Source organism: Chiloscyllium plagiosum, unplaced genomic scaffold (genome assembly GCF_037043375.1).
Source record: "Chiloscyllium plagiosum isolate Xiang-an unplaced genomic scaffold, Cpla_swu_hap1 HiC_scaffold_44, whole genome shotgun sequence".
NCBI classification, from domain to species: domain Eukaryota; kingdom Metazoa; phylum Chordata; class Chondrichthyes; order Orectolobiformes; family Hemiscylliidae; genus Chiloscyllium; species Chiloscyllium plagiosum.
The window spans coordinates 12,407,344-12,434,115 of NW_028270182.1; the positions used below are offsets into that span (position 1 = coordinate 12,407,344).

Genomic DNA, 26,772 nt, shown 5'->3' on the forward strand with positions numbered 1-26,772 from the left:
TGTAGGTAAGACAGAGAAACATTGGGTCAGAACACATTGATTCCTGAAACATTGAAGGTGCATCTTTAAAGGTGACTATTGGGGTGGGGGGGGGGGAAAGCTGTGGACTTTGCCTTTAAAACACTGGTAATTAAATGTGAGCTTGACTGGGTGGCAGCACGTCCAGGTACAAATCAGCATCATCGCGCAGGCGCAGTTGGCCCAGGCCGTGGGAGTACCCGCGTGCGCAGTCGGTCGGCGGCGGGGTGGGCGTTTCGTTTGTGCGCGCGCGCAGTGGCCGGCATTGGGCAAATGGGGGGGGGGGGGGGGCGTGCGCTGCGCGTGCGCACTCGGGCTCGGCGCAAAATGGCGCGAAGCGGCGGAGAGGAGTTTTCCGCCGTCGAGTTCGAGGAAACGAAACGGACTTTTCAAAGAAACATCAACCAGGTAACCTCCTGGAGAGAGGGAGAGCGGGGTACTGAGGGAAAATAGGCCAGCGGAGACCGAGGGCTGAGGAAAATCACAGGGACAGAAGTCTCATAATGTCACACGGGAGAGACCGAAATAAACCCGGGATAAATACAGGGAGGGAGAAATACACCAGGGAGAAATACAGGGAGGGGGAAATACACCCGGGATAAATACAGGGAGGTGGAAATACACCCGGGATAAATACAGGGAGGGAGAAATACACCCGGGATAAATACAGGGAGGGAGAAATACACCAGGGAGAAATACAGGGAGGGGGAAATACACCCGGGATAAATACAGGGAGGGAGAAATACACCCGGGATAAATACAGGGAGGGGAAATACACCCGGGATAAATACAGGGAGGGGGAAATACACCCGGGATAAATACAGGGAGGGGGAAATACACCCGGGAGAAATACAGGGAGGGGAAATACACCCGGGATAAATACAGGGAGGGAGAAATACACCCGGGATAAATACAGGGAGGGAGAAATACACCCGGGATAAATACAGGGAGGGGAAATACACCCGGGATAAATACAGGGAGGGGGAAATACACCCGGGATAAATACAGGGAGGGGGAAATACACCCGGGATAAATACAGGGAGGGGGAAATACACCCGGGATAAATACAGGGTGGGGGGAATACACCCGGGATAAATACAGGGAGGGGGAAATACACCCGGGATAAATACAGGGAGGGAAAAATACACCCGGGATAAATACAGGGAGGGGGGAATACACCCGGGATAAATACAGGGAGGGAAAAATACACCCGGGATAAATACAGGGAGGGAAAAATACACCCGGGATAAATACAGGGAGGGAAAAATACACCCGGGATAAATACAGGGAGGAGGAAATACACCCGGGATAAATACAGGGAGGGGGATATACACCCGGGATAAATACAGGGAGGAGGAAATACACCCGGGATAAATACAGGGAGGTGGAAATACACCCGGGATAAAAAGAGGGAGGGGGAAATACACCCGGGATAAATACAGGGTGGGGGATATACACCCGGGATAAATACAGGGAGGAGGAAATACACCCGGGATAAATACAGGGAGGGGGATATACACCCGGGATAAATACAGGGAGGAGGAAATACACCCGGGATAAATACAGGGTGGGGGGAATACACCCGGGATAAATACAGGGAGGGGAAATACTCCCGGGATAAATACAGGGAGGGGGAAATACACCCGGGATAAATACAGAGAGGGAGAAATACACCCGGGATAAATACAGGGAGGTGGAAATACACCCGGGATAAATACAGGGAGGGGGAAATACACCCGGGATAAATACAGGGAGGTGGAAATACACCCGGGATAAATACAGAGAGGGAGAAATACACCCGGGATAAATACAGGGAGGTGGAAATACACCCGGGATAAATACAGGGTGGGGGAAATACACCCGGGATAAATACAGGGAGGTGAAAATACACCCGGGATAAATACAGGGAGGGGAAATACACCCGGGATAAATACAGGGAGGGGAAATACACCCGGGATAAATACAGGGAGGGGAAAATACACCCGGGATAAATACAGGGAGGGAGAAATACACCCGGGATAAATACAGGGAGGGAGAAATACACCCGGGATAAATACAGGGAGGGGGAAATACACCCGGGATAAATACAGGGAGGGGGAAATGCACCCGGGATAAGTACAGGGAGTGGGAAATACACCCGGGATAAATACAGGGAGGGGAAAATACACCCGGGATAAATACAGGGTGGGAGAAATACGCCCGGGATAAATACAGGGAGGGAGAAATACACCCGGGATAAATACAGGGTGGGGGAAATACACCCGGGATAAATACAGGGAGGGGGAAATACAGCCGGGATAAATACAGGGAGGGGGAAATACACCCGGGATAAATACAGGGTGGGAGAAATACACCCGGGATAAATACAGGGTGGGAGAAATACACCCGGGATAAATACAGGGAGGGAGAAATACAGCCGGGAGAAATACAGGGAGGGGGAAATACATCCGGGATAAATACAGGGAGGGGGAAATACAGCCGGGATAAATACAGGGAGGGGGAAATACAGCCGGGATAAATACAGGGAGGGAGAAATACACCCGGGATAAATACAGGGAGGGGAAATACACCCGGGATAAATACAGGGAGGGGGAAATACACCCGGGACAAATACAGGGAGGGGAAATACACCCGTGATAAATACAGGGAGGGGGAAATACACCCGGGATAAATACAGGGTGGGAGAAATACACCCGGGATAAATACAGGGTGGGGGAAATACACCCGGGATAAATACAGGGAGGTGAAAATACACCCGGGATAAATACAGGGAGGGGAAATACACCCGGGATAAATACAGGGAGGGGAAATACACCCGGGATAAATACAGGGAGGGGAAAATACACCCGGGATAAATACAGGGAGGGAGAAATACACCTGGGATAAATACAGGGAGGGAGAAATACACCCGGGATAAATACAGGGAGGGGGAAATACACCCGGGATAAATACAGGGAGGGGGAAATGCACCCGGGATAAGTACAGGGAGTGGGAAATACACCCGGGATAAATACAGGGAGGGGAAAATACACCCGGGATAAATACAGGGTGGGAGAAATACGCCCGGGATAAATACAGGGAGGGAGAAATACACCCGGGATAAATACAGGGTGGGGGAAATACACCCGGGATAAATACAGGGAGGGGGAAATACAGCCGGGATAAATACAGGGAGGGGGAAATACACCCGGGATAAATACAGGGTGGGAGAAATACACCCGGGATAAATACAGGGTGGGAGAAATACACCCGGGATAAATACAGGGAGGGAGAAATACAGCCGGGAGAAATACAGGGAGGGGGAAATACATCCGGGATAAATACAGGGAGGGGGAAATACAGCCGGGATAAATACAGGGAGGGGGAAATACAGCCGGGATAAATACAGGGTGGGGGAAATACACCCGGGATAAATACAGGGAGGGAGAAATACACCCGGGATAAATACAGGGAGGGGAAATACACCCGGGATAAATACAGGGAGGGAGAAATACACCCGGGATAAATACAGGGAGGGAGAAATACACCCGGGATAAATACAGGGAGGGGGAAATACACCCGGGACAAATACAGGGAGGGGAAATACACCCGTGATAAATACAGGGAGGGGGAAATACACCCGTGATAAATACAGGGAGGGAGAAATACACCCGGGATAAATACAGGGAGGGGGAAATACACCCGGGATAAATACAGGGAGGGGAAATACACCCGGGATAAATACAGGGTGGGGGAAATACACCCGGGATAAATACAGGGAGGGAGAAATACAGCCGGGATAAATACAGGGAGGGGGAAATACACCCGGGAGAAATACAGCCGGGATAAATACAGGGAAGGGGAAATACACCTGGGATAAATACAGGGAGGGGGAAATACACCCGCGATAAATACAGGGTGGGGGAAATACACCCGGGATAAATACAGGGAGGGGGAAATACACCCGGGATAAATACAGGGAGGGGAAAATACACCCGGGATAAAAACCCGTGAGGGAAATACACCCGGGATAAATACAGGGCGGGAGAAATAAACCCGGGATAAATACCCGAGGTGGAAGTACACCCGGGATAAATACTGGGAGGGGGAAATACACCCGGGATAAATACAGGGAGGTGGAAATACACCCGGGATAAATACCCGAGATGGAAGTACACCCGGGATAAATACAGGGAGATGGAAATACACCCGGGATAAATACAGGGAGGTGGAAATACACCCGGGATAAATACAGGGAGGGGGAAATACACCCGGGATAAATACAGGGAGGGAGAAATACACCCGGGATAAATACAGGGAGGGAGAAATACACCCGGGATAAATACAGGGAGGGTGAAATACACCCGGGATAAATACAGGGTGGGAGAAATACACCCGGGATAAATACAGGGAGGGGAAATACACCCGGGATAAATACCCGAGAGGGAAATACACCCGGGATAAATACAGGGTGGGAGAAATACACCCGGGATAAATACAGGGAGGTGGAAATACACCCGGGATAAATACAGGGAGGGGGATATACACCCGGGATAAATACAGGGAGGAGGAAATACACCCGGGATAAATACAGGGTGGGGGGAATACACCCGGGATAAATACAGGGAGGGGAAATACTCCCGGGATAAATACAGGGAGGGGGAAATACACCCGGGATAAATACAGAGAGGGAGAAATACACCCGGGATAAATACAGGGAGGTGGAAATACACCCGGGATAAATACAGGGAGGGGGAAATACACCCGGGATAAATACAGGGAGGTGGAAATACACCCGGGATAAATACAGATAGGGAGAAATACACCCGGGATAAATACAGGGAGGTGGAAATACACCCGGGATAAATACAGGGTGGGGGAAATACACCCGGGATAAATACAGGGAGGTGGAAATACACCCGGGATAAATACAGGGTGGGGGAAATACTCCCGGGATAAATACAGGGAGGTGAAAATACACCCGGGATAAATACAGGGAGGGGAAATACACCCGGGATAAATACAGGGAGGGGAAATACACCCGGGATAAAAACAGGGAGGGGAAAATACACCCGGGATAAATACAGGGAGGGAGAAATACACCCGGGATAAATACAGGGAGGGAGAAATACACCCGGGATAAATACAGGGAGGGAGAAATGCACCCGGGATAAGTACAGGGAGTGGGAAATACACCCGGGATAAATACAGGGAGGGGAAAATACACCCGGGATAAATACAGGGTGGGAGAAATACGCCCGGGATAAATACAGGGTGGGAGAAATACGCCCGGGATAAATACAGGGAGGGAGAAATACACCCGGGATAAATACAGGGTGGGGGAAATACACCCGGGATAAATACAGGGAGGGGGAAATACAGCCGGGATAAATACAGGGAGGGGGAAATACACCCGGGATAAATACAGGGTGGGAGAAATACACCCGGGATAAATACAGGGAGGGAGAAATACAGCCGGGAGAAATACAGGGAGGGGGAAATACATCCGGGATAAATACAGGGAGGGGGAAATACAGCCGGGATAAATACAGGGAGGGGGAAATACAGCCGGGATAAATACAGGGTGGGGGAAATACAACCGGGATAAATACAGGGAGGGAGAAATTCACCCGGGATAAATACAGGGAGGGGAAATACACCCGGGATAAATACAGGGAGGGGGAAATACACCCGGGACAAATACAGGGAGGGGAAATACACCCGTGATAAATACAGGGAGGGGGAAATACACCCGGGATAAATACAGGGTGGGAGAAATACACCCGGGATAAATACAGGGAGGGAGAAATACAGCCGGGAGAAATACAGGGAGGGGGAAATACACCCGGGAGAAATACAGCCGGGATAAATACAGGGAGGGGGAAATACACCTGGGATAAATACAGGGAGGGAGAAATACACCCGGGATAAATACAGGGAGGGAGAAATACACCCGGGATAAATACAGGGAGGGGGAAATACACCCGGGATAAATACAGGGAGGGGAAATACACCCGGGATAAATACAGGGTGGGAGAAATACACCCGGGATAAATACAGGGAGGGAGAAATACAGCCGGGAGAAATACAGGGAGGGGGAAATACACCCGGGAGAAATACAGCCGGGATAAATACAGGGAGGGGGAAATACACCTGGGATAAATACAGGGAGGGGGAAATACACCCGCGATAAATACAGGGAGGGGGAAATACACCCGGGATAAATACAGGGAGGGGGAAATACACCCGGGATAAAAACCCGAGAGGGAAATACACCCGGGATAAATACAGGGCGGGAGAAATAAACCCGGGATAAATACCCGAGGTGGAAGTACACCCGGGATAAATACTGGGAGGGGGAAATACACCCGGGATAAATACAGGGAGGTGGAAATACACCCGGGATAAATACCCGAGATGGAAGTACACCCGGGAAAAATACAGGGAGATGGAAATACACCCGGGATAAATACAGGGAGGTGGAAATACACCCGGGATAAATACAGGGAGGGGGAAATACACCCGGGATAAATACAGGGAGGGAGAAATACACCCGGGATAAATACAGGGAGGGAGAAATACACCCGGGATAAATACAGGGTGGGAGAAATACACCCGGGATAAATACAGGGAGGGGAAATACACCCGGGATAAATACCCGAGAGGGAAATACACCCGGGATAAATACAGGGTGGGAGAAATACACCCGGGATAAATACAGGGAGGGGGAAATACCCCCGTGATAAATACCCGAGGTGGAAGTACACCCGGGATAAATACAGGGTGGGGAAAAGTCACCCGGGATAAATACAGGGAGGGGGAAATACACCCGGGATAAATACAGGGAGGGGGAAATACACCCGGATAAATACATTGAGGGGGAAATACACCCGGGATAAATACAGGGAGGGGTAAATACACCCGGGATAAATACAGGGAGGGGGTAATACACCCGGGATAAGTATTGAGAGGGGAAATAAACCCAGGAAAATTACAGAGAGGGAGAAATACACCCGGGATATATACCGAGAGGGGGAAATAAACTCGGGATAAATACCGAGAAGGGGGAATTAAACCCATCTAAATACCAAGGAGGAGAAATACACCCGGGATAAATACCGAGAGGGAGAAATACGCCCGGGATATATACCGAGAGGGGGAAATAAACTCGGGATAAATACCGAGAAGGGGGAATTAAACCCATCTAAATACCAAGGAGGAGAAATACACCCGGGATAAATACCGAGAGGGAGAAATATGCCCGGGATAAATACCGAGAGGCGGACTTAAACCCAGGATAAATATCGAGAGGGGAAATAAACCCATCTAAATACCGAGGGGGAGTAATACGCCCTGGATAAATACCGTGAGGGGGAAATAAACCCGGGATAAATACCAACAGGGGAAATAAATCCGGGATAAATACCGAGAGTGGGAATTAAACCCCGGATAAATATCGAAGGGGGAAATATACCTATCTAAATACCGAGTGGGAGAAACACGCCCTGGATAAATACCGAGAGTGGGAAATAAAACCGGGATAAATACCGAGTAGGGGAATTAAATCCAGGATAAATATCGAGAGTGGAAATAAACCCATCTAAATACCGCGGGGGAAAAATACGCCCTGGATAAATACCGAGAGTGGGAAATAAACCCGGGACAAATACCGAGGGGAGAATAAACCCAGGATAAATACCAAGAGGGGGAATAAACCGAGGATGAATACCGAGAGGGAGAAATACACCTGGGATAAATATCGAGAGGGGAAATAAACCCGGGATAAATACCGAGGGGGAATAAACCGAGGATGAATACCGAGAGGGAGAAATACACCCGGGATAAATACCGAGAGAGGGTAATAAACCCGGGATAAATCGCAAGAGGAAGAGAAAAACCCGGGATAAATACCGAGAGGTGAAATAAACCCAGGAAAAATACCAAAAGGAAGAAAAACACTCGGGATAAATACCAAGAGGTGAAATAAACCCAGGATAAATACAGGGAGGGAGAAATACACCCGGGATAAATACCGAGAGGGGGAAATACGCCCGGGATAAATACAGGGTGGGAGAAATACACCCGGGATAAATACAGGGAGGGAGAAATACACCCGGGATAAATACAGGGAGGGAGAAATACACCCGGGATAAATACAGGGTGGGGGAAATACACCCGGGATAAATACAGGGAGGGAGAAATAAACCCGGGATAAATACAGGGTGGGGGAAATACACCCGGGATAAATACAGGGAGGGGGAAATACACCCGGGATAAATACAGGGAGGGGGAAATACAGCCGGGAGAAATACAGGGAGGGGGAAATACACCCGGGATAAATACAGGGAGGGGGAAATACACCCGGGATAAATACAGGGTGGGGGAAATACAGCCGGGATAAATACAGGGAGGGGGAAATACGCCCGGGATAAATACAGGGAGGGGGAAATACACCCGGGATAAATACAGGGAGGGGGAAATACACCCGTGATAAATACAGGGAGGGAGAAATACACCCGGGATAAATACAGGGAGGGGGAAATACACCCGGAATAAATACAGGGAGGGGGAAATACACCCGGGATAAATACAGGGAGGGAGAAATACAGCCGGGAGAAATACAGGGAGGGGGAAATACGCCCGGGATAAATACAGGGAGGGGGAAATACACCCGGGTTAAATATCGAGAGGGGAAATAAACCCAGGAAAATTACAGAGAGGGAGAAATACACCCGGGATAAATACCTGAGAGGGAGAAATACGCCTGGGATAAATACCGAGAGGGGAAATAAACCCATCTAAATACCGAGGAGGAGAAATACACCTGGGATAAATACCGAGAGGGTGAAATACACCCAAGATAAATACCGAGAGGGAGAATAAAACCCGGGATAAATATCGAGAGGGCAAATAAACCGATCTAAATACCGAGGGGGAGAAATACGCCCTGGATAAATACCGAGAGGGGGGAATAAACCCGAGATAAATACCAAGAGGGGAAATAAACCCAGGATAAATACCGAGAGTGGGAAATAAACCCGGGATAAATACCGAGAGGGGGAAATACACCCATGATAAATACAGGGAGGGAGAAATACACCCGGGATAAATACAGGGTGGGGGAAATACACCCGGGATAAATACAGGGAGGGGGAAATACACCCGGGATAAATACAGCCGGGAGAAATACAGGGAGGGGGAAATACACCCGGGATAAATACAGGGAGGGGGAAATACACCCGGGATAAATACAGGGAGGGGGAAATACACCCGGGTTAAATATCGAGAGGGGAAATAAACCCAGGAAAATTACAGAGAGGGAGAAATACACCCGGGATAAATACCTGAGAGGGAGAAATACGCCCGGGATAAATACCGAGAGGGGAAATAAACCCATCTAAATACCGAGGAGGAGAAATACACCTGGGATAAATACCGAGAGGGTGAAATACACCCAAGATAAATACCGAGAGGGAGAATAAAACCCGGGATAAATATCGAGAGGGCAAATAAACCGATCTAAATACCGAGGGGGAGAAATACGCCCTGGATAAATACCGAGAGGGGGGAATAAACCCGGGATAAATACCAAGAGGGGAAATAAACCCAGGATAAATACCGAGAGTGGGAAATAAACCCGGGATAATTACCGAGAGGGGGAATAAACCCAGGATAAATACCCAGAGAGAGAAATACACCCGGGATAAATACAGGGAGGGGGAAATACACCTGAGATAAATACCGAGAGGGTGAAATAAACCCGGGATAAATACAGAGAGGGAGAAATACACCCATGATAAATACCCAGAGGGGAAATAAACCCGGGATAAATACCGAGGGGGAGAAATACACCCCGGGATAAATACCGAAAGGGGAAATAAACACGGGATAAATACCGAGGGGGAGAAATACACCCGGGATAAATACCGAGAGGGAGAAATACAACCGGGATAAATACCGAGGGGGAGAAATAAACCCAGGATAAATACCGAAAGGGGAAATAAACACGGGATAAATACCGAGGGGGAGAAATACACCCGGGATAAATACCGAGAGGGAGAAATACAACCGGGATAAATACCGAGGGGGAGAAATACACCCGGGATAAATACCAAGGGGGAGGAATACACCCGGGATAAATACCCAGTGGGAGAAATACACCTGGGATAAATACCGAGAGGGAGAAATACAACCGGGATAAATACCGAGGGGGAGAAATACACCCAGGATAAATACCGAGGGGGAGAAATACACCGGGATAAATACCGAGGGGGAGGAATACACCCGGGATAAATACCAAGAGAAAGAAATACACCCGGGATATATACTGAGAGGGGGAAATAAACCCAGGATAAATACCAAGAGGAAGAAATACACCCGGGATATATACTGAGAGGGGGAAATAAACCCAGGATAAATACCAAGAGGAAGAAATAAACCCGGGATAAATACCTAGAGGAAGAAATAAACCCGGGATAAATACCTAGAGGAAGATATTACGCCCGGGATAAATACCGAGAGGGAGAAATAAACCCGGGATAGATCCCGAGAGAGAGAAATACACCCGTAATAAATACCCAGTGGGAGAAATACACCGGGGATAAATACGGTGAGGGAGAAATAAACCCGGGATAAATACAGGGAGGGAGAAATACACCCGGGATAAATACAGGGAGGGAGAAATAAACCCAGGATAAATACAGGGAGGGAGAAATACACCCGGGATAAATACAGGGAGGGAGAAATACACCCGGGATAAATTCAGGGAGGGAGAAATACACCCGGGATAAATACAGGGAGGGGAAATAAGCCCGGGATAAATACCGAGAGGAAGAAATACACCCGGGATAAATACCGACGGGGAGAAATACACCCGGGATAAATACAGAGAGGGAGAAATACACCCAGGATAAATGCAGAGAGGGAGAAATACACCCGGGATAAATACCGAGAGGGGAAATAAGCCCGGGATAAATACCGAGAGGAAGAAATACACCCGGGATAAATACCGACGGGGAGAAATACACCTGGGATAAATACAGAGAGGGAGAAATAAACCCGGGATAAATACCGAGACAGGCAATAAACCCGGGATAAATATTGAGGGGGAGACATACACCTGGGATAAATACCGAGAGGGAGAAATACACCCGGGATAAATACCGAGGGGGAGAAATACACCCGGGATAAATACCGAGAGGGAGAAATAAACCCGGGATAGATACCGAGAGGGAGAAATACACCCGGGATAAATTCTGAGAGGGAGAAATAAACCCGGGATAGATACCGAGAGGGAGAAATACACCTGGGATAAATACCCAGAGAGGGAGAAATACACCCGGGATAAATACCTAGCGGGGGATTTAAACCCAGGATAAATACCGAGAGGAAGAAATAAACCCGGGGTGAATATCAAGAGGAAGAAATACACCCGGGATAAATACCGAGAGGGAGAAATAAACCCGGGATAGATCCCAAGAGGGAGAAATACACCGGGGATAAATACAGGGAGGGAGAAATACACCCGGGATAAATACCGAGAGGGTGAAATAAACCCGGGATAAATACAGAGAGGGAGAAGTAAACGTGGGATAAATACCGAGAGGGGGAAATAAACCCAGGATAAATACCGAGAGGGAGAAATACACCTGGGATAAATACCTAGAGGGAGAAATACACCTGGGATAAATACCGAGGAGGAGAAATAAGCCCGGGATAAATACAGAGAGGGGGAAATAAACTCGGCTTAAATAGAATGAGGTAGAAATAACCCCAGGATAATTACAGCGAGGGTGAAATAAACAAGGGATAAATGCCAAGAGGGAGAAAAACATCCAGTATAGATACCGAGAAGGAGAAATACACCCGGGATAGATACCTAGAGGGAGAAATAAACCCGGGATAATTACCAAGAGGGAGAAATACATCCGGGATAAATACCCAGAGGGAGAAATAAACCTGGGATAAATACTGAGAGGGAAAAATACACCTGGGATAAATACCCAGAGGCAGAAATGCACCCGGGATAAATGCCCAGAGGCAGAAATAAATCCATGATAAATACCCAAAGGCAGAAATCGATCCATGATAAATGCTGTGAGGCTGAAATAAACTAGTGGTAAATGCTGTGAGGCTGAAATAAACCATTGGTAAATGCTGTGAGGCTGAAGTAAACCCCGGATAGATATCCAGAGGCAGAAATACACTCGGCGAAGATACCCAGAGGGAGAAATACACCTGGGATAGATACCCAGAGGGAGAAGTAAACCCGGGATAAATGCTGAGCGGGAGAAATAAACCCGGAACAAAGAGAGAGGGGCACCAAATTTGATCCTTAACTGACTATGGGACACTGTTCTAGACAGGATTCCAAGAGATATGGACTTAATGTCTTAGAGCACTAACTTGTGACAGGGACAGGATATGGTTTTATCTTTAGGTGAATTTGCCATGTTCCCTGTCCTTTTGCAGGAGCTGGAGGAAGCTGTAATACTAATGGGTGAGCTGAACAAGAACCTCTCCTACTGGGCTGAGAAGACTGGGGAAATTGAAAAGATGGCCAAGGTCAGTGATTTGAGATGCTTTCTGTTGTAGATTCATTCAAGTGCGTCATGCTTTGATCTTTTTAGTCAATCATAAAGGAGGAGAATGTTAAAAAATCAAACAACATCAAGTTATAGTCCAATAGGTTTATTTGGAGGCACTAGCTTTCGCAGCACTGCTTTTTCATCAGGTGGTTGTGAAGCAGGATCATAACACACAATTTATAGCAAAAGATTACAGTGTGATGCAGCTGAAATGGACATTGTACTGTAAGATGACACTGTAATCTTTTGCTATAAATTCTGTGTTATAGTCCTGCTTCACAACCACCTGATGAAGAAGCAGTGCTTCAAAAGCGAGTCATAGAAACGTATAGCACAGAAACAAACCATTCGGTCCAACTCGTCCATGCTGACCAGATATCCCAACCTAATCTAGTCCCATTTGTCAGCACCCAGCCCATATCCCATTTCCTATTCGTATACCCATCCAGATGCTTTTTAAATGTTGCAACTGTACCAGCCTCCACCACTTCCTCTGGCTGGTCAATCCATACACATACCACCTTCTGCATGAAAAAGTTGCCCCTTAGCTCCCTTTTATATCTTGCCCCTCTCACCCTAAATCTATGCCCTCTAGTTCTGGACTCCCCCATCACAGGAAAAAGATCTTATTTATTTATCCTATCCATGCCCCTCATGATTTTATAAACCTCTATGAGCTCAACTCTCAGTCTTGGACGCTCCAGAGAAAACAGCCCCAGCCTATTCAGCCTCTCCCTATTGTCGTCCCGTTTCCCTCCCTCAGTCGAAGCAAAATGCTCAGAGACACAGTATAGTTTTACCTCCTCGATCTTTATTTCAGGCCCTGGAGGGAGAGAGAGAACGATCAGCCATGTGCACAGGTACATGAGTTCTTGGTCTTCTCTTTGGAACAATAGATTCTTAATGAGTTATATAGTCACTTTACAGTGAGGAGCATCCAGATAAGGCAACATACATATTGATTGGGTGACAATTACAATCAGCAAGTGTCAATAGTAAAGATTAAGCCATTTGCTGTTACACAATGAATGTTCTTAACGTTAACTAGCTTCACATAATGAATACTTGTTAAACTGACCTTTCATACTGAATGCTTCCAATATTGTTAAATGGCTCTACATAATGAATGCTTTTCCACCTTATTAACCCATTACTCTTGCCTCCCAGCATTCCAATATTAACTGTAAATTCTTATCTGATCTGAGTCATGCTTAGCTGAACCTCTTGTTTCACAAAACTCAAAACTTAACTCTTTCCCTATCTGCTCATACCCTATACGCATTCTCATCCCTGTAGCTCAAATCCTTTAACTTGTAAATCTTTTCTGAACCCTTTCAAGTTTCACAACATCCTTCCGATAGAAAGGAGACCAGAATTGCACGCAATATTCCAAAACTAGCCTAACCAAAATCCTGTACAGTTGCACATGACCTCCCAACTCCTGTAATCAGTGCTGTGACCAATAAAGGAAAGCATACCAAATGTTGTCTTCACTATCCAATCTATCTGTAACTCCACTTTCAAGGAGCTATGAATCTGCACTTTGAGGTCTCTTTGTTCAGCAACGCTCCCTCAGACCTTACTATAAGTGTATAAGTCCTGTTAAGATTTGCTTTCCCAAAATGCGGCATCTCACATTTATCTAAATTAAACTCCATCTGTCACTCCTCAGCCCATTTTCCCATCTGATCAAGATCCCATTGTAATCTGAGGTAACCTTCTTTGCTGTCCACTACACCTCCAATTTTGGTGTAATCTGCAAATTTACTAACTGTACCTCCTATATTCATATCCAAATCATTTATATAAATGACAAAAAGTAGTGGACCCAGCACCGATCCTTGTGGCACTCCACTGGTCATAGGCCTCCAGTCTGAAAAACAACCCTCCACCACTACCCTGTGTTTTCTACCTTTGAGCCAGTTCTGTATCCAAATGGCTAGTTCTCCCTGTATTCCATGAGATCTAACCTTGCTAATCAGTTTTCCCAAGGGGAACCTTATCGAACGCCTTACTGAGGTCCATATAGGTAACGTCCACCACTTTGCTCTCATCAATCCTCTTTGTTACAAACCTGTTGGACGATCACCTGGTGTTGTGTGATTTTTAACTTGATTCACCCAGTCCAACACCAGCTCCTCCAAATCACAAAGGAGGACATAACTGAACACTTGGAAAAACAAAGCTCAATTCACCAATATCTGCACGATTTCATGAAGGACAAGTCTTGCTTGACAAAATTGCTGGAGTTCTTTGAGGACATAACCAGGAAGGTAGATAAAGGGATCCAGTGGATGTTGCGCATCTAGATTTCCAGAAGGTTTCATCCCAGGGAGTGACAGGTAGAGTATTGACTTGGATAGAGGATTGGCTGACCAATAGAAAGCAGACGGTCGGGATAAATGGGTCCTTCTCTGATGGCGAACTGTAACTCGTGGGGTGCTGCAGGGTTTAGTTCTTGGATCTGATCTATTTCCAATCTTTATAAATGATCTGCAAGCAGGGACAGAGTGTAACGTAGCAAAGTTCACGGATGATAGTGAAATAGATGGGAAAGCAGACACTGATAAAGAGTTTACAAATAAATATTGATAGGCCAGGAGTTTGGGCCAGAATTTGACAGACGGAGTTAAATTGATTAGATTAGATTCCCTGCAGTATGGAAACAGGCCATTCGGCCCAACAAGTCTACATCGACCCTCTGAAGAGTAATCCACCCAGACCCATTCCTCTCCATTTACCCCTAACTAATGCACCTAACATTATGGGGAATTTAGCATGGCCAATTCACCTGACTTGCACGTCTTTGGACTGTGGGAGGAAACCGGAGCACCCAAAGGAAACCCACACAGACACTGCGAGAATGTGCAATCTCCATACAGACAGTCGCTTGAGGCTGGAATCGAACCTGTGTCCCTGGCGCTGTGAGGCAGCAGTGCTAACCACTGAGCCATGGTGCCACCCCCAGATAAGTGTGAGGTTGTCGCATTTTGCCCAGAAAAATAAAAAGACCAAATTATTATTTGAATGGGAAACAGATTCAAAGTGTGTCAGTGCAGAGAGATCTGGGCATCTTTGTGCATGAGTTGCAGAAAGTGGGTATGCAGTTGCAGCATATAATAAGAAAGACAAATACAATCCTGTCATTTATTGCAAAAGGACTGGATTATAAAAGTGAAGAAGTGTTGAGACAATTTTATAGGGTGTTGGTGAGACCACATCTGGAATATGGTGTCCAGTTTAGGTCTCCTTATTTGAGGAAGGAGGTGGCAGCACTGGAGGCAATTCAGAAAACGTTCACCAGGTCAATTCCAGGGATGAAAAAGCTGTCATACAAGGACAGGCTGAATAGCTTGGGCTTGTACTTCCTGGAGTTCAGAAGAATGAAGGAGAATCTGATTGAGGTATATAAAATAATAAGGTGGATGTTGAACAGATGTTTCCCCATTGTGGGTCAGTCTTGAACAAAAGGGCATAGATATAGAATGAGAGGAGGAGAAACTGTTTCTCTCAGAGGGTTGTGAATTTGTGGAGGTCTTAGCCTCAGAGTGCAATGGAAGCAGAATCAGTCAACAGATTCAAGAAAGGAATAGATATGTTTCTGATGAAAAGCGGGATAAAGAGCAATGGGGAGACTGGCTGGAGAGTGGAGTTCATAAGATCAGCCATGGACGAAGTTGGATCAAAGGGTCTGTTTCCATGCTGTACATCTCTGTGACTATGACTCTAGATCATGTTAAATGGCGGAATGTGTTCAAAGGACTGCCTATTCCTGCTTGTTCCTATGTGTCATGAAAAGTGGTATGCTGACAAAAGTTAGAGAATTTCACAAGTAACTTGCTTTTGAACTACAAGGCATTCACGTGAGATTCTCCTAAACACCATGCAGCAGTAAATTTCAGAGGGCAGCTGCAGTGTTGAGGTGAGCATTCTCAACTTGGATCAAATTTGCCATTTGCTTTCTGAAACCGAATAGCTTAATACTTTATTCAGGAATGCATCAGAAAAAGCCTTGTGATAACTTTTATGTAGAGGCTCGAACATTTGAATAACAACATCCAGTATTGCACCATCCTGAAACAATACAACCAGGGGGTGTCATGGTGGTTCAGTGGTTAGCACTGCTGCCTCACAGCACCAGGGACCTGGGTTTGATTCCAACCTTGGACGATGGTCTGATTGGAGTTTGCACGTTCTCCTCTTGTCTGCATGGGTTTCCTCCCGCAGTCCAAAGATGTGCAGGTTAGGGTGGATTGACCATGGTACATTGCCCATAGTATCCAGGGATGTGTGGATTGGGTGGATTGACCATGGGGAACGCAGGGATAAGATACAAGGTGGGTCTGGGTGGGATGCTCTTGGAGGGTCAGTGTGGAATAGGTGGGCCAAATGGCCTGCTCCCACACTGTAGGGATTCTACGAAATATAGAATTATAGTGTTTTTAACAAAGTCAGAGCAGCTCTCTGGTCCAAGAGTATAATGATGACAATGAAACCATTGTTGGGAAAAAGCCAACTAGTTCACTGATGTCCTTTTAAGAAAGGAAACTGCTGTCCTTAACTGGTCTGGCTTACATAGGACACCAGACCTACAGCCATGTGGTTGAATCTGAATAGTTCTTTAAAATTGTAGCTGTCAGCTCGGAATACACAGCTCTGAATTCTAAGTGTTTGTTAACCTCACCTTCTTTCCTGTCAGGTGTGGAGTATGTTTCAGAATAGACTGGCAACCCTCAAGAGCACAGTGACAACTGTAACCGAACAGTCAGAGTTTCCTCAGACTTGAGGTACTTGCGATTGTACTGAAGAATTATGATTGCGACTTGAAGGATTGATACGGGAAACATTTTTTTAAACAGTGAAATAGAGAAAGTAACATGCCCTCGATTTTCCTTCCCTTTCGTTATCTTAGAGTAAATTATGGGTTTGTTAACATAATGAATATCGATGCAGTTCGATGGTGTGGTTGATGTTTTCGGCAGCAGGTAGTCCCAGATTAAACACTGAATTAAAGCTGCTGCACTCAGCTTCTTCCTTTCACTCTGTAACCAGTAAGATGTCATTTCAAGGTCCAGATCCACATGCGTTGGGACTCTTTATGAGGTAATTCCACAGCATCAAGGTCCTTTGAACCAATATATTTTCTGCCTTAAATTGATAGACAATGACGCTGTGATAGCCTCAGTGGTTTGAACAAATAACGTATCAATGAAACTACAAACACTTTTTATTCTAACCTTTTCTGTGGCTCCTACACCAGATGATTAATAGATAAACTCCCTGTGGTCTGCAAGATGAGCCAGGAGCTGAGGTGCTGCGCAATAAATCATTTAATTTCAGAAGCAGGTCTGTCTTGGATGGCTGTGTATTGAGAATGAGAACTCCAAGGGCGGTGCTATGAGAAATCAACAAGAACTGGGGAGCCACTTACGTTGGGTTTTTTTTAAGCCAGATCCATAGAAGTTTTTAAACATATGAGCTTGATTTGTCACTTAATTGCAAATTGTTCAACTGCTCCATTGTGCTGTCACAACTTTGTTAACAGCATCCTGTTGTCTGTCTAGAGGCATTAAGTAAATTGAGTTCTTGTACCTTACTGATCATCTAGTGATTATTTGTTCCCTGGCTGATTAAACTGATCCAGTGTTGTTAGGTTCTTTTCCTGAGGTTTCACACACAAGATATAATTCGCGCACACCAACTTCTGCAAACAGATAAAGTTTAATAAGTTGTAAAAGCTAGGTGACCCCCTTTAATCTCCCTCGCAGGCGTGCGAGGTCAAGTCAAAAGAGGCACTGAACAAAGAAAACACACCTCCTTTATACAGGTCAATTGGTCATGCTCACAAATACTCTGGCCACTCCTCCCCCATAGTCACATGCCACTCAAGACAACCCACAGTCACATGTTACTTCAGGTATAATGGTAAGATGAGACCATCCTCAGAGATAATGTAAATGCCCTAATCATGGGGAATTGTTATGCAATTTCTTGACTCAGTGATTCCCCAAGACAATGTAGATGCAACATACCTAGCTTCAGGGGATGACTAGAAAGCATTTTTGAATGGAAAAGATTGAACAATAGTTTAATTTGATAATAGTCAGGGGAGTAGTAGCAAATTGGGGTGGGGGTCATTCGCATTCTTGCCTGACTGTCATCCCCAACCACTTCTAGCATATTTACATAGTGTAGTTTAACCCTTTAATATTACATGAATGTCCAGATAGTTATTCCTATTTAATCTTTTAACATTACATTCCTTCCTTTTATTATTCCATGATGACTACCTAAATGACACTACCAGCTTTCATAAGAATCTTACTGCCAGTATTTAAGCAAGTTATTGATATACAACATGCCATGATTATAACAAAAAAAAGTACAATTCCATACAGTAAATAGAATTTGCAGAATCCTCCCATTTGAAAAAAAAGTTCACAAGTAAAGTTCTTAAATCTGCAGTCCTTAGTGACCATTCCACCCCCTCCAAGTGGAATGGAAAAGAGTCAAGTTATCCAAAATCTCCTTCAATAAAGCTAACCTGAAAACAAAATTCAGTCTGTCCTTCTGCATCACTCCACAGAGAAATCTGATTTCTTGGATAAGGGCAGTTAAATACTTAACAAAACTGATGAGACTTCCATTTTTCCGGAGATGCTTAAGATGGAAGATACCAGCGCATCTGAGTGTGCAGCAGCAGGCTAGGTGAGCGCAGTATTCTTTGCTGCTTCTGCTCCAGCTCTCCTGTTAAATGTAACAAAGCCAACTGGCTGTTTTGATGTTCGCTTGATTAGTGAACCATCATATCCCTTAAATGATCAAAAGACTAGGTAAAGCTCACGTGGTTTAATGTCCATAGGAAGGGCACTGACAAAAATCGTACCAACCTTCTCTTTGTTGTTAACTTCTTCACTTTTTTTTCATGCTCATCACTAGGGAGCTGATTGAATCTGTTCCGTCAGGTTGTGGAGGGGTGGGCGGTGGTCCGAAGGCGTGCTTTACCTATGAATGGAGAAACTCCAGAGACGATGTTAACTGCTGAAAGTATCTTGCATTTCCTCTCTCATTCCTTCCTTGCCAAGGTGGTTATCAGTATGAAGACAGTCACATATTTAACTACACTAAATTGTGCCTACCTATTTCAATATTCTCAGTCATCTTGAAGTCTGTTACTCTATTCACTATTTATGACATTATTAAATTTTATGCAATCCATAAACTTCTATTCTGTACTATCTGAACAATTCAGTCAATTATAAACAACAATCAATGGTCCTAAAATCAAACCCTCGGGGGACCCATTTCAGGTTATTCAAAAATTATTTTCCTTTAACAGATTAATACTTAGCTAATATGAACGCTGTCAGGAAAAGTATTTCAAAACTCTGGAACAGCCAAGAAACAACCAAATGTTTCCTGTGCTCTAGCCATTGAAGAGGCAATTTCAGTTCAGATTTAAATCTCAAATGTTTATGGGAAACAAATGCAGAATATATTAAAATATGTTCTCCAAATGAAACTTTCCAAATAAAACAGTCGGAATTACGTGGCAATTTTGGTAGAGATCAACATTCTTTGAATTTGCAATATGAAGAAGGCTAATGCAGTCTTAACAATAATTGACAGAACTTAAACAGCTCACCTTCAAGTTTTAATATTCTCTAACATCTTAACAAAACTTCAAACTTTTTGTGAACACACTGCATTAAAAAAAGCAGCAAGAGTCCCATTCCCAGGAAAGGAGCTGCAGGTACTTACTGTCAGTGTCTCCCAACCGGGGACATGGAGGGAGGGGGATCTGGGAGAGAGTTTCTCCCCTCATCATCTCCAGCACTGATCTCTTTATTAAAAGGAAATGCTGGGGAATCTAAGATGGCGGCAATCTGAGAAGATCACACTGCAGAGCTTTGCATCGCAGCAGTTGCAGGACAGTCCTTTAACCTGCCCAACCCAGGTCATCAGGATTTCTTGGGGCATTGGAAAGATTGTGGAGCCCCAAGAAACATTTAAAAATTGACTTACCTGTATTTTCAGCTGTCCAGAAATGCCTAAAAAGGGAGGAGGAGCATCTGAGGCCGGGTCTGCAGCTCAGCCTGCAGCAGCCTCGGAGCCGATTACACTCCAGGACCTGGTGAACTAGCTCTCGAAATCTTGCAAGATGCTGGGGAAACAGATTGAAGAGAAGCTGGCTCCAGTCTCTCTCATGCAGCAGCAGCTGGGAGACCTGGAGAAGAGGACGGATGAGGTGGAGCACAGGGTCACAATGCTGGAAGCTGATGCCAGTTCATTCAAGGATGAGATCCAAGCCCTGAAGACGCACGTCGTAACTTGTGTGACCAAGTGGATGATCTTTAAAACTGGGACAGGAGAAAAAACATTCAGCTCATCGGTCTGCTTGAAGGTAAGGAAGGTGAGCGGCCTGCGGAATTTGTTGAAGATTGGCTTCCAAAATTCCTTGATTTGGAGGCTGGCATGAGAGGATTGAAGATAGAGAGGGCTCACCGGGTCGCAGCATGGAGTTCGGGTCTGGGTCAACGCCCTCATCCTTTTCTGGTGCGGTTCCATCATTACCGGGTTAAGGAGAGAGTTATGGAGGCTTCCAGACTCCAAGGAAAGGATCCGAAGGCCCTAATTTACGAGGGGTCTAAGATCATGTTTTTTCAGGACTTTTCAGCAGCAGTGATCCAGAAACGAAAATCGTATGATGGTGTCAAGGGAAGACTGAAGGAGCTTGGGATTCTGTACTCCGAGATATCCAGCAGTGCTTCGGATCATCTTAGATGGATCCATGCATCTCTTTGACACATCGGAGAAGGCAAGAGAGTTTGTGGACAAACTAACCTAATTTAAACGATTGTAGTATGTATAAATATTGTTGCTTGGGTATGCGTTTATCATTCTGTAAAAGAAATGGAGGAAATCCGGTTGGAGCTTTGTTTTTTCCCCTTTATTTTTCCTCTATTGATAATTATTTGGTTCAAACTATGTCTGGCAGTGGTTAAGATGTACATTTTAAATTTCTAAGTTAGGACATACCAAAGGATGTGTGGGGTATTTATTCCCTTTTTTGTTTTAAAAGAATGTTTTTTTATTCATATTGATATTCTATGGGGTGTTTATTCTTTTTAGCTTGTGCTTGCGATGCGGCTGTAGCTGGGAGAAGTGAAGGTGGTTGAGATGGTTAGATGCCTATTTATGGGCAGTTCAGGATGGGTAATTGCCCCCTCCGGGCAGGGGGTGAGTTCCCCTACTCAGCGCTATTGGCGCTTTATATGTTGGTTTGTTTTCTGGTTTTTGTTGTTTTTTATTTTTAAGAATTTTGTGTGTTTGTTAAATATAGTGGTTTTAGTTTATGTAGTTTTTATATTTGGAGGACCATGCGACACTAAGGCTCAGCAATTTGTGGTTCGGGTTCCTCCTCTCTGGAATTTAAATGTAATTGCAGAAGATTATGGCTAACGATTTGATTAAATGGTGTACCTGGAATATCAAGGGAAGTCACTCATCAATTAAGAGGAAGAAGGTACGCTTGAGTCTTAGAAAGGAGGTGGATATTGCTTTGTTACAGGAGACACATTTGGATGACAAGGAGCATCTGAAATTACAGCAGAATGGCTTTGACCGAGTTTATTTTTCATCATTTAATACCAGAAGTAGGGGAGTGGCTATATTGGTTAGGAAAAATCTCTAAATTGTTGGAATATGTTTAAGACACATACGGGAGGTTTGTAATTCTTAAAGCCTTGATAAATGGGGCAGAATATGGTATTTTAAATGTTTATTGTCCCCAGCTCATCCTCTTAAATTCTTGGTAGATGCTTTTTCTAAACTGATAAGTCTCAAGTGTCAGCACATCATTATAGGGGGAGATTTTAACTGCCTCATGGACCCCACAGTAGACAGGTTGCCTTAAGGTCCCTCGATACCCTCTGCACAAACTAAACACTTATTGGGTTTGTGTGGGAAATTAGTGTTGGTGGACGTCTGGAGGTGTCTCCACCCTACAGGCAGGGATTTCACGTTTTTCTCCAATCCACATAGTTGCCACACGAGGATTGATTTTTTCTGACCCCTGCGGTAACCCTGGATCTGGTAGCATCCTGTATGATTGGTAATATTGCCATCTCTGATCATGCTCCAGTGTACCTCATGGTTAAGATTAAGGATGTTGCAGAGGATTCAAGGTACTGGCAAATGGACCCCTTTATTCTCATGTACAGTAAGTTTGTGGAGTATTTCTCTCGGGAATTTTGGGTATTCCTAGACATCAACATAGGCTCGGTTGATAGCTCACCTGTTCTCTGGGAAACTGCCAAAGCTTATGCCAGGGGTTAGTTATTTCATATTCCACCAGTAGGAAGCGGCAGAAGGGTGAGCAACAATGTCTCTTTGAAGCACGGTTGAAGGCAACCGAGAAGGCCTATTTTGACAGACCCTCGTTGGTCAAGCTACAGAGGATTACGGCATTGCGGTCTGCGCTAAATTCCGTGCTCACATAGACGGCAAAGAAGGAGCTGGTTTTTGCAAAGCAAAGGTTATACGAGCATGGTGACAAACCAGGCAAATACTTAGCATACCTTACCAGAAAGAGAAGTGCCTCACAAACCGTTACAGCGATTAGGGAAGGGTCTGGGAACCTAACATGTGATTCTAAAAAGATTAATGTGGCGTTCCAGAGATTATACTCTAAGTTATATCAGTCTGTGAGGAGGGGCAGGCCAAAATGGAATCCTTTTTTAGAGATCTGAAGCTCCCGGGTGTGACTCCCGAACAACAGTCCTTTCTCAATGCCTCATTATCAGAGCAAGAAGTGCAGGAAGCTGTGAGGCAGCTTCAGAGTGGAAAGGCGCCTGGTCCTGACGGACTTCCCAGTGAATTCTATAAGGAATTTATAAGTATACTGTCAGGCCCGATGCTGAATATGTTTAATGATTCATACAGTCATGATTGTCTACCATCATCTCTGAGAGAGGCCAATATTTCACTTATCCTTAAAAAAGGGAAGGATCCGGAAGACTGTGCTTCATACAGGCCCATCTCGCTTTTAAATGTGACTTTAAGATCCTCTCTAAGGTTCTCGCGTTAAGGCTGGAGACTGTGTTACCCTCTATTATTAAAGAGGATCAGGCGGGCTTCATAAAGGGTCGCAGATCCTCCAATAATTTTAGGAGGCTGCTTAACGTAATTCAAGTATGCCAACATCAGTCAATACAGGGATTGGTGATTTCTTTAGGTGCAGAGAAGGCATTTGACCGAGTTGAGTGGCCGTACTTTTTCTATACTCTAGACCGGTTTGGTCTGGGTGAAGTTTTCATAAGATGGGTAAAGGTTCTCTACAGTGTACCTCTCGCGGCAGTCATTACCAACGGGCTACGATCAAGCAATTTTAATATTTCTAGGGGCAGCCAGCAGGGCTGTCCCCTTTCACCATTACTTTTTACGTTGGTGATTGAACCGTTGGCAGAGGCCATTCATGGGGATCTCAATATATCAGCTCCAGAAGTGGGGTCAAAATTGCATAAGATCTCGCTGTATGCAGACGATGTTCTAATTTTCTTGACAAATCCAACAGTCTCAGTGCCTTGTCTGATACAATGCATTCATGCGTTTGGCGCTTTTTCAGTGTACAAGATTAATTTTGCTAAATCAGAGGCTATGCCTATGGGTGGTCTTATGAAAGAGTTGGCTCTTGAGAGTGACTATAGATTCCCATTTAGGTGGTCACAGAGGGGTTTTGTGTATTTGGGCATATTCATTACTCCAGTTCTGGATTGGCTGTTTAAAGCCAATTTTACTCAATTATTTGAAAAAATGAAACAAGATCTCCAAAGATGGGAGGCACTTCCAGTCTCGTGGTTGGGTCGGATAGCGCTTATTAAGATGAATATTCTCCCTCGTTTGCTATACCCTATACAGATGCTCCCCCTGATTTTCAATAAACAAACACTCAGGAGACTGAACGGTTGGTTCAGCTCCTTTATCTGGCACCGTAAACGGCCCATCATTAAATTAGCCAAACTGCAGTTGCCTCACAGATTGGGGGAGTAGACCTTCTGGACATTAAAAATTACCAATTAAGCTCGCTTTTGACCTACATGAATGATTGGGTTTGTGAGGACCCTCTTTCAATATGGCTAGATATCGAAGCCTCCCAGGCAAGATGCCCCCTTACCAGTTTGCTGTTTTTGGACAAGGTGAGGACAGTTAGGAAATATTGCCATAACCCAATAGTCATCAACACTGTTAAAGCATGGAGGGCAATTCGGCAGAGGGACGGTAATATTGGCAAAGTATCTTTGTTTACACCTTTACTGGGTATGCCGGGTTTTCGACCAGGTATGATAGATTCAGGATTTAAACGTTGGGCAGCTAGGGGTATATCTTGCAGGGGTGATTTATTTGAGGGAGACGTAATGATGTCCTTCGATCAGTTAGTACGGAAGTACGAGTTACCTAATAGAGACCTCTTTCATTTTTTTCAAGTTAGGGATTTTATTTTTAAAAAAAACACACTTTTGACTGATCCCTAGAAATCTGACATAGAAAGAGGGGTACTAAGGGCTAAGAGTACACTCTCTGTCAGTACTTTATATCACCAATTGGGGGGTGCCACCTCAGATGAGTCTGATCGACTCTGCAAGTTGTGGAAAGAGAGCTGGGTGTTGAAGTTTCTTCAGAGGCATGGGAGGATATTTGGGAGAATACAAGGAAGATATCAATTTGCAATAGGACCCATGCTTTACAGTTGAAGATTCTCCACAGGGTCCACTTAGGCACTCTTACCCATTGTCTTTGGTCTTGTGACAGGATCCAAACATATTGGAGCGCTGTAGTGGGTGCAATGGAGAGGATTTTAGGTGTAGGGTGGAGAAGGACCCTATTTCTCTCCATTTGGGCCTACCCATTGTATTTCCTGCAGACGCGCATAAGAAAAAAACTTTTCAATATTCTTACATTCTGTGCAAGGAAGAATATCTTGCTAGGTTGGATATCCGAAAAAACCCCAGGCCTGTCGGGTTGGTGGATTGTTATGGAGCATATTCTCCTGGATTTTCTCACAAATATGGTACATCACAAAACTGAGAATTTTTACAAGACATGGCAACCCTTTTTGAAATACCTGGACACAGATCTGCCACACTAACAAGGGCTTTTATATAGCCGTAACGATTGTGTTTCATGAGTCCAATATCCAGGGAGGAGGAACTGTGGATGTATGAGTGTTTTGTTTGGCAGGGCTGAGTTATTACTATTTATTTGTTTGTTGTTAGGTATATATTTATTTAGTTAAATAGCTAGTTTAGTTTTTTAAAAAAATTATACTTCTCTATATATGTTTATACATTCGTATAGGAGGGTGAGTTGGCGAATTCTTTTTATTATTTGGGTTTAGTTTTGTACTATTTTTGTACTGTTTTGAAATGCATTGTTTTGTATTTGTTGTAATATTTAAAAATCAAACTTTTTCTTAATAAAAATATATTATAATATCTTTGCTTTTTTTTTATAATACAATACTCTTATCTGGCTAAAGCATGACCACTGACAATGGTTTTTTGAATCAGGCATTGTAGAATTTCAAACAAATCAGGGGCTCAAGGTCCTCAATCAATTTGTTTTAAGGTTACAAGTTTGATCATTTTAAAAAGGACATAATGCTGAACAGTTTCAATGTAAAAACAAAATCTGCCCTATTACATAGGCCACATAACACATTGAATTGAGATCTTGATTCAACAAGACAAAACAGTTACTTAAAAGGATTTTGTGAACCAGTATTTTAACAAACCAAAATATTTAAATATCAAACACTCTCAGCATGGCACAATTTGCATTGAAACTCCCCCCTTGATCCAAGTAGGAGTACAACCTTAATGTTAGCGTTTCTGTTTTTTTTGAAGAGCCTCTGATCAGAAATCTTCTCATTTTAATATGGGAGAAAAACACCCACATTTGAGACCCCCCTCAGTTCATCCAGTAATGATCCACAAAATGGAAAACAAGGAGTCAAAAAGAGGCCTCAAAAGATTCACACCAGAGTCGGATAAGAATAAATCATGCCCACAAACACCACGGCACAGAAAAAAAAACACAAGCATTGGTCCAAGATTCCCAAAGCTCCGCAACCCCACAGCACCTGGCACGCACTCACTAAAATATCCTCACCTCAGTGGAAACCGGACGA

General features: G+C 44.7%; 1 long non-coding RNA gene across 2 annotated transcripts; it reads left to right on the top strand.

Moving 5' to 3' along the window:
* Nucleotides 1-320: 320 nt before the first annotated feature.
* LOC148136911 (uncharacterized) lies at nucleotides 321-26,077 on the top strand. 2 transcript variants are annotated; one of them, XR_015754364.1, is made up of 4 exons: nucleotides 321-426; nucleotides 12,469-12,561; nucleotides 17,284-17,371; nucleotides 20,622-26,077. It is a non-coding gene; the product is annotated as an uncharacterized LOC148136911 (long non-coding RNA). The 2 variants fall into 2 exon arrangements; XR_015754363.1 differs by lacking the exon at nucleotides 20,622-26,077 and adding an exon at nucleotides 19,524-20,615.
* Nucleotides 26,078-26,772: the final 695 nt, after the last annotated feature.